At 40.3% G+C, this 14,147-nt stretch overlaps 1 non-coding gene across 1 annotated transcript; it reads right to left on the reverse strand.

The window, feature by feature from the left end:
* Window positions 1–11,823: 11,823 nt before the first annotated feature.
* Window positions 11,824–11,959, reverse strand: LOC145438411 (U4 spliceosomal RNA). Its single transcript, XR_013914940.1, has one exon. It is a non-coding gene; the product is annotated as a U4 spliceosomal RNA (small nuclear RNA).
* Window positions 11,960–14,147: the final 2,188 nt, after the last annotated feature.

Raw genomic sequence — 14,147 nt, forward strand, 5'->3', positions numbered from 1 at the left:
AACAACTACGTGCTCTCTGCTGTGCTCTTTTGCATGGGCGATGAGCATATAGTCACCACAAAATAAATAATATTTTATTGAACAAACACAAATACAACAAAAAATATCATGTTCATCAATTTCATTATATTTTGAGCTATTAGCTGCACACGATACCAGACAACACTCTGTAGCAACTAAAACAGGGGTGGGCAACCTGTTGGCTATTAACGGCCGCATTTCGATTACTCATGTATCCCGCGGCTGCATTCCGGTGCATAGTGGTAATAAACAAACTGGGGCCAAATATCCACGTGAAACTCACCATGCCCATTGCTGGTACACTCCGGACAAATCTATTTACTCATATCGGCTTACTATGGGCACCGAAACCGTGAATATAGTAATGTTTTGAAGAGCGACATGGATAAGAACAGTAGTCGCGCGAAGCGCGAAAATTTTTCATGTTTATGAGTGAATTTCATCATTTATTATTAGTATAGTTTCACATATTACTATCAAATATTTATCCTTTCTCGGCCACTGTGATCAGATTCACCGGTAGAGTTTATGCAGGGGGTGTCTTCAATAAGTGCTGGGTGCATCTTTGGGTAGGCCGGTTCTCATTAGTCCCCTATGTTGCATGCAGTTATTTCTTGACCTCCCATTAGAATTGTAGTTATAGTGGAAATATATTGGATTCGCCCAAACGCAGGCCTACCAGAAACAAAATTCGGGATGAGGAGAGAACGATTAAAAATTGGTATTTCTTTATGGGTCGCATCATTTTCCTCCGCTGTTCGCATCTGTACTGTGGGACTCAGAGTACAAAGGACACTGCTGTATTAAAATCCAAAATCAACTCGCATTGAAGCGCGCATAGCGCGAAGAAAATTTCAAGAATAATTCAAACCTCACATTAATTATGGAGTCAATTCGTAAATTCAATCTGCATAATATTGACAGCCACCAACACATCCTAATTGAATTGAGTGTCGACGGCCGCATAATTTTTCTTCTACTGCCGCAGAATGGCCGCCCCAGGATTAAAGAATCGATATTGGGGTTAGTTGTAGACACGGTACGACGGTAGCGTATTTGCTGGAAAACCATCTCCTCGTAAAGCATGATCTCTTGGAGAGTCCGAATTCGTTTATCAAGCCTCCCGGTCTTGGCAGTGGTGGGCCATTGCACGCCAAGGCAATATGCCCATTCACATCAGCAAATTATTCCTCCATATAATGATATTACCATGCCGAATCGCAGGAATAGTGATATTGGGCACAGTAGATTGGCTTACTTTGAACAATAACAACAATATGTCTAAACTGAAGTCAATTTCGGCATTTCCAAATGGCTTTCTGACCGCTCTTCCAAAACTTCCCCAAATCAGGCCGCGGGCCGCAAAATATGACCTCGCGGGCCGCATGCGGCCCGCGGGCCGCGTGTTGGTGACCCCTGTGTTAATATATGCCTTGCTGAACATTATCCTCGGGTTGATTGTCAAAAAAGCGGACCAAATTTGTTTCAATTATTAGCCTACTATTCAAAATTTATCTCGTGCATAGTAAAGGTCATTATAGAAGGCAGTATAATTCTTGACTTTTATTCTGGCGTAATTACGCAAGTAAATAACGTATACTCCGCTTAATATAATCGCAGTTTGTTTCCGTTCAATTTCGCTAGATTTAAACGGTGGAACGGCTTTGTCCGACTTGAGCGGAAAATCGAATTCTTCGCTTTATAGTCGTGCGTAAAGGCACACAACACACTCGAAATACGGTATTGCTGTGGCGTGACAAATCAATTGCAGCTGCGCTCTACTGCAGTAATTGCCACAAATCATATGAAATGCACATTAGTTATACCTTCAGAATTCAGGTTAGTTGTGTTGTACAGTATTTTCCATACCAAACCATTACCAAATAATGTATACTATATTACTGTGTAACACACTCATAGAGTTCATATAGGCCTAGTATATTTTGATATCCCCGCCAACGCCACTATAGCTGTCTCACTGTCACGGAAACGTCTTTACCTTTTTCATCGTTTACTTTAGTGAGCAATTTCACTTTTTCCGCCAATAATTCTGTACCATCTGTTCTACAAGACGTACCCAATTAAACGCGAATATGGAGCTGACACGGCCTTATATGGGTTAATTGTTGATTTGTACTGCATTGATCGTCATTGTTTCACTATAGCAGTGGTCGGGAACCTATGGCTCGCGAGCCATATATGGCTCTTTTGTTTTTGTGCTTAATTTATCAAAACTGCATCAACTTGTTGTTAAATCTTTAGAACCACCAGCAGTATAATCATTCTTGTGGTAGTATAAACATGTCTTTGATAGGTTTATACAATTGCGTATTCAGGGTTTGGGGTTCGGGACCCCCTTTCCAAAATCCTCAAATTTAAGCTGCTGTATCGCCGGTGACCAATATCACTCCGGATTTCGATGTACCCCTACACGACATCATGGATTGCACGATACGGTGATTGATCAAAGAGACTATATAGGAGACAAGGCAGCACCTGTATCACAGTGCAGTTTTGAAAATACACCGTATCTTCCCGATCTTCGGCGGGAAATGAACTGTCGTGGATGGAAGTGACATTCACAATTACAAATTCAAATTACCAACAACGCCATAGCGATCAACGTTATTGATTGATAACGTAGCTTTGTAGTCGCTGTTAAAATATAGGCGTGCGGCGCAACGTTATGTTACCGCCGAATACTTTGAGAATTGAGAAGTCGAATCGGAATCAGTGCGACAATTACATTCGATTAATTTCAGTTATTATCAATTCCAAGATAGTTACGACGAATCGCGCTATCACAGGTAAAGGCATGGCTCGGCCGTGCCTCACATATGCGATATGCCTTACCTCTCCCTTCGCGCTTTATTTTCAAACAATTTGGTAGTAAAAATGTTCAAAATTAGTAGACAGGTGAGGCGCGGCCTCACTTACCTCCCTGACCCCACGTCACTGACACAGCACACATTACAGTGTGTGTGTATGTACTGCTGTAAAGTGGCCATTGTTTCGCTCCACCTACGTATATCATCACGGGTCCTCGCATCTAGACGAATCTACGATCTCGTATAACTGAAGAAAGTCCCAAATTTTGTATGAACAGCAATTATTATCAACCAGAGTACAAAGCCATCAGGAATAACATGCTACACAAAAGTATGTATTAACTGTAAAAAGCGTGTAAAAGTATATTCAAGTATATTCATACTTTTACTGTTGTCTACGTCTGTTGGAATTCTAAATGTTAATTGTCTTGAGCTTCGAAAAATATCATAGGCCACTCGGTGCAATACGATTAAAAATATATGACTTGCAAAATATATATGTAACTCAAGTTTGGTATACTCCTTACTTAAATAAGACGATCAGCATGATTAGCCTAGTATACGAGTTTTGACCGAGGAAATAGTTGCAAACGACGAATCCCATGTTGTGATTCCGAATCTGTGCTACCATGACGTCACGATTTCTCAATTGTGACGTAATTGCTGAATGACATGTATGGCTCTGTGAGAGTTAAAATGGAAAATATAAGGTCAATATGGCTCTTCGGACGAAAAAGGTTCCCGACCACTGCACTATAGTAACTCATTTTGTGTTTAAAAAATAACGAAGTTCTGTTTATTGTGCGATAACTTTACGATAGGAATTACATGTTTAAGTACTAATTAAGCGTAGTTTTTTACGTGTAATGTTAACTTTTGTTCCGTTCCTGAGCAATTTGACCAAATAAAGCGGTTGTCCGGGTTATCTAGGGTTCTGGTTTAAATCAAACTGATTTCGTTAATTTTTGATTATAATTTTACCATTTTGATTTTATTCATTATTTTGTTTTTTTTTCAAATTTTCGGACGAGATGATTGAATGTGGTTTATTATGGGACAATCATGTGCATTTTATATAAACCGGAGTGGCATCTCGTCACCGGCACCGGTATAGTTCAGCTATTTGACAGACAGACGGGAAAAGAGCAAAGAGCGATCGTCAATCAATATATTACCGTTTCGCTGTGGATACTAGTTTGTTGTCTGCGACATGCTGCTGCTATTTCCGAGGCACTGGTGGGATACCGCAGACGAAGCGCAATCCGGAGTCTCTATCGAATTCGAAAGATTCCCTCATCTCTGATCCAGTTTGCTGGCAGAAACCAGTCCATCGATCAAGATGAAGATGCAACTATATTATGGATGGTCCCGATTTGACTCAACGTGTTTCCTCGCTACTAGAACAGCTCAGTAATGATTCTGGCGACCCCATCATTATCAAATATGTTGAACGTTTTCAGCTATCTTTTCAGCTATTCCGATATGTCATCATCCTGCGGTTTTCTAATTTGACGAGGAACATGTTGACAAATTCTTTGTTGCAAACGCAACAGACGTGCGACCGATATTTAGACCCATATTTCCAATTTGATGTTAAAGCGCATTTACTGACGTTCGCTCCTGATGAGAGTTAGTTGAAAATCTTCGAGTGGAATACACTTTATTGTTACAGTTGCTACATTTGGTGATGCTTAAAAAGTCAGCAAGTACTTCAGCATTGTGGCATAATGTGGCCTGAGTGGTCGCTACATAGGTATCGTGTTCACTAATATATTACTTCACTGAACTGTAGGGTTGTAATCGAGCAATATAACGTCACGCGACGTCATAGGTTCGTGTTCACGTTCCCGCTCGCATAGATTCATAGAACCTTTCAAAACAGTTCGCGGTCATTGTTTCATACCATCCCTGGTAATTATCTATGAGGTCAGCTATGCCACCGTTGTAGAAATTTGTATTATTGCAACCGCGTCAATAAATAATATATATTCGTCAGAATATATTTTCATCCGCCCAAGATACTCAAGGAATTTACTATATTACTATCGCAATTACGATTGAAAATCTCCTCGCTTTTGCGTTAACAGAAAGATCGTCGACCATGAAACCTAGGCACAAAATAATTGAGGCATGTTAGCGGAAACCTCCGATATCGATATGTCCAGATGTCGAATAGTCCTGTCATTGCAAACTGAGCCCAGCGGGCGGTATATATACGACCGCAATACTCAAAGTAATCATATTATTGACTTAGTTCATTTATAACTAGGGCGGTTTTTTTACCTAAAAAAGGGACATTTTGACCTAAAAAATTTAAATTTTGACTTTTTTTGACCAAAACAAACTGAATTCTGACCAAATTTTGACTTAACGTATGCAAATTAGGTGTTTTCTCACATAATGTTAAAATTGTACCACTTATCTTCATTTCTGGTTGAAACTGACTGTCCTAACGAAGTAGTTTGGCATGAAAAAACGTTTTTGGCTTAGAAACAAGCAACATTTTACACGGAAAGACCATTATTTTAACGAAATCTGGTCCTATGAAGAATTCTAGTGGTTACAATATGTATTATGGTAGAAAAAATTAAAAAAATTTGCAGTACAACTAGAGATACTTTTCTGCATTCTTGGGTAGAAAGTGCATGTCTTTACTAAGAAGCTTGCCAAGGACGTTCAACAGCAGCAGTTGTTGGCTGACAACACTCAAGTTGTGCGTACACTGCTGGTGACACACCGTGTTGCTTCATTCTGACAATGTTGTCTACATCACAATTTTTCATCAAGCGCTTCTTAATATAAAAATGATGCAATGCGCAAAAAGTCTTTCTTAAGTTAGGATAGTGCGGTACGTTGACCATAACACCATGTTTACCTACTTGTTTTATTTGACCGTTTATGATTCGCAATGAGCAGACAATTAGCCGTTTACAACGGTAGGCCTATAAAATAGGCTACAAGCTGTAAAATATCAAATGTAAGTTCACCGACAGTGCAAAATCTACGATAGGAACGAAATGCAGGCGTCAAAAAAAATTTGACAAATTTGAAAAATTTTGACAAATTTTGAACTAACGCTACAATTTTGACAAAATTTTGACACATTTTGACATGTCAAAAAAAAACGCCCTATTTATAACCTTTGAAGTATTTTCGCACCTGGCGCGGCTAGTGACCCGCGCACTGACTCGTCAATTGCATGTGGCCCTTTGGCCGAAAAGGTTGGCATCCCCTGGTTTGAAGACATTATCGATAGCACCAATAATTCAGGATGATAAAACCACCTGGGCGATTACTTTGAGGAATTCCTATAATCACACGTCATCATTCTTCACCATATATTAGCAGTGTGCACTGTCAGTCATTTAGTCAATGATCAGTTGCGATTATGCGTCGAAATTTAACAGCACTTGACATGTGATATGCTGCATCATGGCGTTACAATTTCATTGATCGTACCACGGTATCGTCAAGCGGCAACTGAGGCCACAATGCAGAATGAATGCCATTTACCCAGCATGGCTGGAAAGATACTTGACATTCTCATCGTTATCGATATTCTTCCGACTTCTGTGCTGTCGAGTTGGACTGAGCTCCCCCCTTTTGCGATTTTTGCCGGATTTAGGTGGAGGCTGTGGGTCAGCGGTATGCATATATCCGGCTCGTTCCAAAAGAGAGCTAACGTACCATATCGAGTGCAGATGTAACATGGGTATCCCGTATGTTGCGGTAGCGGTACGCTATTAAGAGTGGTAACTTTTTTCGTTCTTTTTTTGTATGGATTAATTTCCACATTTGGTTCAGTATCTCCGAGCGCAATTCCCGGTTGACAGCTCGTAGATGTTGGTTGTCTTTGTGTAAACTGTGTACCTCGTCCATCAGATTCGCGTACGCCTCATTAGCCAAGTTTACAGTATTAGCTGCAGAGCTTAGATGCTGGCTTTGTGGCGATTTATGTCCATCGTCGAATTCCTTATTCTCAATACATTTCTAAGTTACTGTCAGATGAGTTGCCTTGCTAGTTAGTTCAATCAATGACATATTCAGATAATGCGGCAAAAGTCTCTTAGCTATTTCGTCATCCAAAAGACTGATTAAGCTGTTTTTCAAAAGAAGCTCTGACTTTGTGCCTTTGATATCGTCTGCGTTGCGATATCCGCTTTCTTCCAAGATCTTCGAAACTATATGTGGCCAGGAGGTAGACCCCGACACTTCCAGTTTTGTATGTTTGCCAGAGGTTTTTTGAAGCGATCCGCTTTGCGTCGGAAATTATGCATAAGGAACTTTTCGAGCCTGTGATAACACTCCAGCTCATCATATCTTTACACGGAACTTTCTATGCTCTTTCTTATCCGATCGGGTAAGTGTGATCCCATATGAAGTAGTATTTGACGATCTCGTTCGACACCCCAGCTATACCGAACGCCTTTCTGCAATCAGCAATAAATCTCCCCATGTCATTTTCGTTGAAGTCAATTTTGAAATTGTAATTTCGTAACCAGCCTGCTTGATTAGCGCATTCTTCATCTTTGCTTATACTGCACCGGACTGGTTGGCCCAGCTACTGATGAGTCGATGTCGGTTTATTTTCCTTATTTGGGATAGCTTTGGCCACGCGTGAGAGAAGCATGTAATGTATAATCACTTGCGATCGACTCTCTTTCGTCAAACTAGCATGAATAAGGGGAACAGCTCGAATTTCTAGGCATGACCCGTTACTTTCAGTGATTTGAGTGTCTGAACGTCGCTAGTTCACATCGCTATTCACACGATCACTTGAAACAGTTGTGTAGGTCTTTGACGAGTTCGAATACTTCGACATCCTGGATTCTCCGGGTATATCGATTGAAGGTATAAGATAGCCGTCGCGTTATGTCGTAAACTGAGGAACAGACGAAGACGAGTCCACCCGATGTGCTTGCGTCCGAGGCCAGTAACTTAATATGACTTGCTGGAATGAATGAGGATAACTAAAATGAGAAGTTTCAATATCACAGGTGATAATGTCGAATACTTACCTATAATAATCCTGACGAGCCAACAATGATTGCGGGAGCGGAATGATCTATCGTACATACACACTATACGCGGGCCGCTGCCGTGACGTCAATAGAGTCGAAATTGAGAACTGCAATAAGTTGTCATGTTTATGAAACAATAGTCAGTTTTCTAGCAAAATAAAAGAATGTTACTGTTAGATTACATTACAGAGGCCTGCCATCATGGGTTTCTTGCTTTTCATGGAACTTAATTTACTGATGCAAGTTTCGTTATGATATTTGATACGTAGAGGATACGATTGTTCGAGCGCGTAAAGTATTACGAACTAATTAGCTACAAACAAGGCAGATACGAAAGCTTTCCCGAAGTTTTCACACTACCCTTGATAATTCACCTGCACTTGTCGCGGTCACAACAACAATCGTCAATAAGGCGATATTTGAGCAAAAAAACTGTTGACCTGGAGAACACAGTGACGAAGATGAATATTACCGCCATGGAGAATAGATAATGTATAAATGTACTGGCTTCGACCTTCAATACAATGAGAAATGCGTAGTTTGTGATAATGATCCAAATCAGGATTGCTGCAGTGAAGTAGTTGATAACTTTTGACATCTTAAATGTGTTCGATTTGATACACACATATCTAAAATGCAGTTATCAAAATCTTCCGAAATATCATAAGAGATGCTAAATCACTTTGATCAAAATGGGGATGTGGAGTGAAACCATTCGATATCACGCATGGTGCTCTAGTGGAAAATCATCGTATTATTAGTTATTGTATCGACAGTGTCAATCACGGGTCTGACCGCGACCTATAAGTTGTTGATATCGAGGGTAAATGCGGGACACAGCGCTACATATATCTTTACCAAACCGCAAACCGAATTGACACACTTCCAGACAATACAATGTTCAATTACACATCAATTTAAATTCCCAAGGATGATCCAATAATCACCAACAACGTAGATGAAAGAATCGAGCTAATATATTCGCCGTACGTACAAATATCGCAAGTAGAATGATATAACATAATGGTTTACGAATGGGTTTGGCAATAATGGGTTTGGCAAATGTCTTCGCCTAAGCACAGAGCACGACGGTTTATTATGGGCATACATCTCATTAGGAATACACCAGGCGGTCGGGCGTCACGCCAGTTCAAAGGAGACTCTGGTTTCGTAAATTGCGTAAGCGCGAGACTTTTAATGTATCCACCAACGAATTACGTACAAAAAGAACTTGGATTACTTCCGCCAACTAGATTGGAGATTTCCCGGATAACAGCACTTCTGTAAGTCGACATTTCGCAGCCAATTGTTGAGTCGCAGACTGCCACCGACACACCTCTCGACATAGTTTTCTAACACATTATGCATTTGATTTATATAAAGGTGATTAGAGGGCAAGTTTTTGCAGCTTTTGCAACTTTTTCAAGTTTGCAGACTTAGGGGGATTGGGGTTTGGGAGTTGGGGAGTTGGGGAGGGAGTTATCGCTATGTTGTTTTGTTTTTTGGGAAAATTTATTCCCGAATTGCGTAATTTACTTGCTGCATACCGGGAAAAAATATAATTTTTGGCGGTCTTGCCAAAATGTCCGTGAAATGGCAAAGTAACAAATGTGACTGCTCTTCAGGAATTAGGTTATACAATGGAACCTTTCGAGTATCTCATACCCTACTAATTGAACAAAAATTATAAATGCAGCATTTTACTGCAACTTTTGTCAAACTTAAGTGCATTTTTCCCGCATTTTTAGTGCAACAAAAGTACGATATACATACATGGATATTGGATATAAGTAATTGGTAAATTTGCATAAGTATGAGAGGTGGCGTCAGTGGCGTGTTCCGAAGTTTTTTTGGTAATTAATATGCAGACACGAACACTGAACACTGTTAATAACGGTGACTAATTCGAAATCGATTATGAACTCCCCTCTGCAGTATGAAAACGGTCCATGTCGACATGCGCCTGGCATATTCAAAGACCTGCGGATGCGCACCATAATATCCCGTAAGTGCAGCTAAAATTTTCGATCAGTATATGTCTCCATGTCGGTCATTCTGCGCCGGATGAAATCGACTAGTAATTGACGCCACGGTATTGGATACTCATACTCACATGCTTTCCGAACTTCAAACCTCAATCAATGCACCTATATTCAGGTAATTTACTGCAAGATCTAATCATCGGTAGCCAATAGTAATACATTACCCATAGCATAGCGTGACGAGCAGTTATGTTTATCGTATATAGAATATGCGACGCTGTGAACCATCATAATACCACATATACTCACATTCACATTGGCATATATTTATTAATTATGACATGCCATTCAATCGTATTCGAAATTCGCATTATTTCCGCTGTGCCGATGTAATTCCTACACTTGCTGACCACGTGATGATAAACACGTGCGGTCGTCTGAAAGTGCGCAAGCTTAGTATTTGACCTCGTTTTAATACCACCGATGCTTGAGGAAATCTGCGACGCGTCGCTGGAATACTCACCCTGCATGTGGGAGCCAGCTTTACACACAGCAATTGTATCGTATTTACAATACTACAAACATCAGTAATTATCATACTAAAGCAGATCAAGCACACAATACCATACAACATAATATCCGTGAAACAACACCAGTGCCAACCTTTCCCACGTAATTGCGATTGCAACGACGCATGTCTACTTTACGATTTAGCGGCACATACATGATGTACAGTACCACGAAGAAAGACTTATCTTTGAATTAACTCACTGCAACTAGCAACTTCACCCATCGGAAATAGTTCGAACCATCTCAATTCCTTCAAATTATTATTGTAACCTAGTCACATCCCACACGCCGCTAAAGTTGAGCATTCCGTGAAATGCATAGAGAGAGAGCTTCAAACTTAAATGCTCTTAGCAATAAAAATGTTTGTTTCGAATTTGAGAGACAACTATTGTGGATTAATAAGTTGACAGTAACTCGCGCAACACATTGCTTCAGGATGTCTGAAAATTATTTAACATTTACATAATAAAAATGTCCATAGATTTATTAGATTAAGCGTATCACGCTCGGAGAAAAGCTCACCCTTGACTCAGAACAGGCGAAGGCCATAAATTCTGCCAATGGCAAAAACTCTTTGGATAATCTATTTTTGTGGGGAAAATTGTCGAGACGACAGCTTTCGCTGTGTTGGGAGAGGCCGATCAAACTTTCATTTGGGTGCTTTGGAGTCGACTATTATTAAAGTACGTCAAGCAAGTTTGTGTCAACAGAAGGATTTCGTGTACCATAAAAAATAGTACATTGAGCTTAAGCGCTCTCTTTGCCCCGATAATATCATGCCACTGCCGTCATATTTTGTGATAGAATTGTTCCTATACAATGTTCTTTCCAATTCTCTACCAGTTGCTGACAATTACCCCTGCTTGTTTTTGAGATATTCATGGTGTTTGTCGACTACTATATGGTCATTTAAACGAGGCCAATTTTCTTCATTTTTATTCCGTAGCTGCCGACTTGTAGCACGGCCCACTTCTAGACACATGCAAAATATTGTCTGGAATATATATACGCGAAAAACACCTACCTGTACAAGAAGTGGTAATCAGATATGTCCAGTGAAGCATACGGCCATCAATCAACTTACCAGAGTTAGGCATAAAGGGGTTTTGCTAATTCCCAAAAGAGAATCGAGATTTGAATCTTTCGAGCAGTGAAGTCTGCAACTCCTTCTAGATATTCCAGAGTGGAGTGTTTTTTAGATTTACGGACAAGATAACGTGCTGGTGCGATCGACTTCTCAATCGATAAACTGTCACTTTGAACCCCGGATGTGTCAGACCGAAAGCGAGTTTGTAACGCTAGCATAGTCGGCCTACGCATTACGCTGAGTTCACTACTCCTCGCGGAAAATCCGTATTACATATAAAGCAGATAGGCACACGATCGGTATCATTGATGAAGAACTCTCGAGTTCTGTCAGAAATTGCCGCGCCGACCATCAGGCCGACTTGGCGGGGTATTGGTAATAGTTTTCAACTAGCAATAACCACATCTCACGAAACGATCATTGATCATGGTACTGCCGCTGCACAAAGATAATGTACGACGAAATTTCTCCTGAGTGTATCTGATGGCAATAATACTGATTATGGTGATCCTTCTAATTTGGCCTTGCCCGCTTATTAGTCTGTAAGCAATATAATCGGATTACTTTGCTCCCGTGATGCTATAAAAGCCTAAATATGAGGTGGCATCTTCAATTACCTTGCTCGAAAAGAGCCAATGGATACTTCGGCGTTTTAATAAGAATTAAATTTTGCATATATATCGAGACTCACGATCGGCATCAAAAACTTTGTGATTGATCTGATGACACTTGAAAAGAGCGTGTTGGTGTACATGTTATAAGATTTGATGCTCTGCTGTGTATAGAATAGTTTTATGCAGTCCCATCATAGGGATCGGAGATAAATGCATGACATTCGCTTTCACCCTGCCCATGAATTTATATCACCAGACCATGCTTAGTAGAGATGGTGTGAACATGAGGTTCAAGTTCGCGTTCTGTGCATGAACCTCGGGTATTTAGAGGTTCACGTTCACAAAAGAACCTTGGAATGTTCTGCATATCGTCTTTGATTGAAATTTATTGCATTTCAACTGCTGGCCACTCTATGCATGGCGCTGGCAGCATAAAAAATCAGTAGTAGTCAGCTGTAGTCAACGAATGATGCTTTTTCAATCAATCAACGGAATTGATATCGTTGTCTGATGTAAAAAATCTAATAGGTGTACGGGGTCAATGTTGACTTCATATGTATATTGTATCATATAAACAAAATCCGTGCGATTGTGGTGTTGGGTACTGCTCCAACTTTTTAATGGGGTGATATCGGCAGCAAGTATAGAAACCCCCCGTCTTACACTCTGCTCAATATCAACGTCGCAATACTCAGACTCCGAATACATTGTCCAGTCTGGCCTGGACCGTTACCGTGTAAGCTTATATTCCTTTGCAAGTCCTTGTTGAAATTGTAGGCACAGAGACGAAAGATGTTTACTTTATGGGATTATTATATCAGTTGATTGCCCCAGTTGATACATTTGGCGACGTTTAAAACGTCAATATGTACTTCAGCATAGTGTCATTACGTGGCGCGAGGCGTCGCTAGGTATCGTGTACAATAATATAGGCTATCACTTCACTGAAATTTAGGGTTGGAATTAGCAATATGACGTCACGTGACGTCATGAGGTTCACGTTCGCGTTCACACAGAACCTTTCAAAAAGGTTCGCGTTCACACGAACCAGAACCTTTCTGAGGTTCACACCATCCCTAATGCTTAGCTTTCACACATCGGACAAGACTATATCCATAGGAGCAGCCTAGAAATTCGCCAGGTCGAAATCGCTATATGAAGTGGTTGGGATGGAATTATTAATCATCGATGATTTCAATTGCAATCGACTTCTGTTCCACGATACTTTGATAATACAATCTGGTCATTTTATGTATCAAATGTACCAGTGAACCACATCGGCACACATTGCATCGTGATTGTGCATGACCAATTGACCAGGCTAATATAGGCACGTTGGCGATGGTACCATACACTTGAGTAAACTTCAATCAGTTGACAACAATCTGTACGATCGTCTAACTTTCGACTTAACATGCCCTTTACACAAGTAGGTCTATTGAAGATTACCCAGAGACGGAAATCTTCGAGGCTAAATAAACAAACGTAATTTTATACGCAAGTTTGATTATACCCAGAGGGGTCATTTCACGCGATTCTTATGAGAATTTCACTTATACGAGTGATTTAACATTGTCTTAAAACTACTTTCTACTTTCCAAAATCCTTCCAATTCAAATTGCAACAAGTAAGTACTGCTCCAGTGGAAAGTTAAATAATTTAAAAACTTAACCACTGGAGTAAACCGTGACATTAGGCAAAAGCTATAGTTGGATATTCCGAAAAGGTAGAAGTACTTTGCCATTGACCACCTCGGGATTTTGCCAGTCACATGTCGTGTCACGTGAATTCCTTTACAGTTTTATGTGAAATCCAGTGCATGTCTGAAATCGATATTCATTTTTGGTAATGCCTGACCTACTCTTCGGTCACAGACTCGAGGCCGTCACAAATGTATGAGTAAAAGTATTGCCCGGTGAGTTTCTGAACAAACGTCACTCCGTACATGTGGAACAACGCACCAGCGTGGTATCTCGCAACATATCGTAATAACTGCTCACTGAACTCCCGATCAGCTACAAACT

The sequence above is a fragment of the Botryllus schlosseri genome, chromosome 4 (assembly GCF_051294905.1).
Source record: "Botryllus schlosseri isolate E-star chromosome 4, Bs_hap1, whole genome shotgun sequence".
In the NCBI taxonomy this organism is placed as follows: domain Eukaryota; kingdom Metazoa; phylum Chordata; class Ascidiacea; order Stolidobranchia; family Styelidae; genus Botryllus; species Botryllus schlosseri.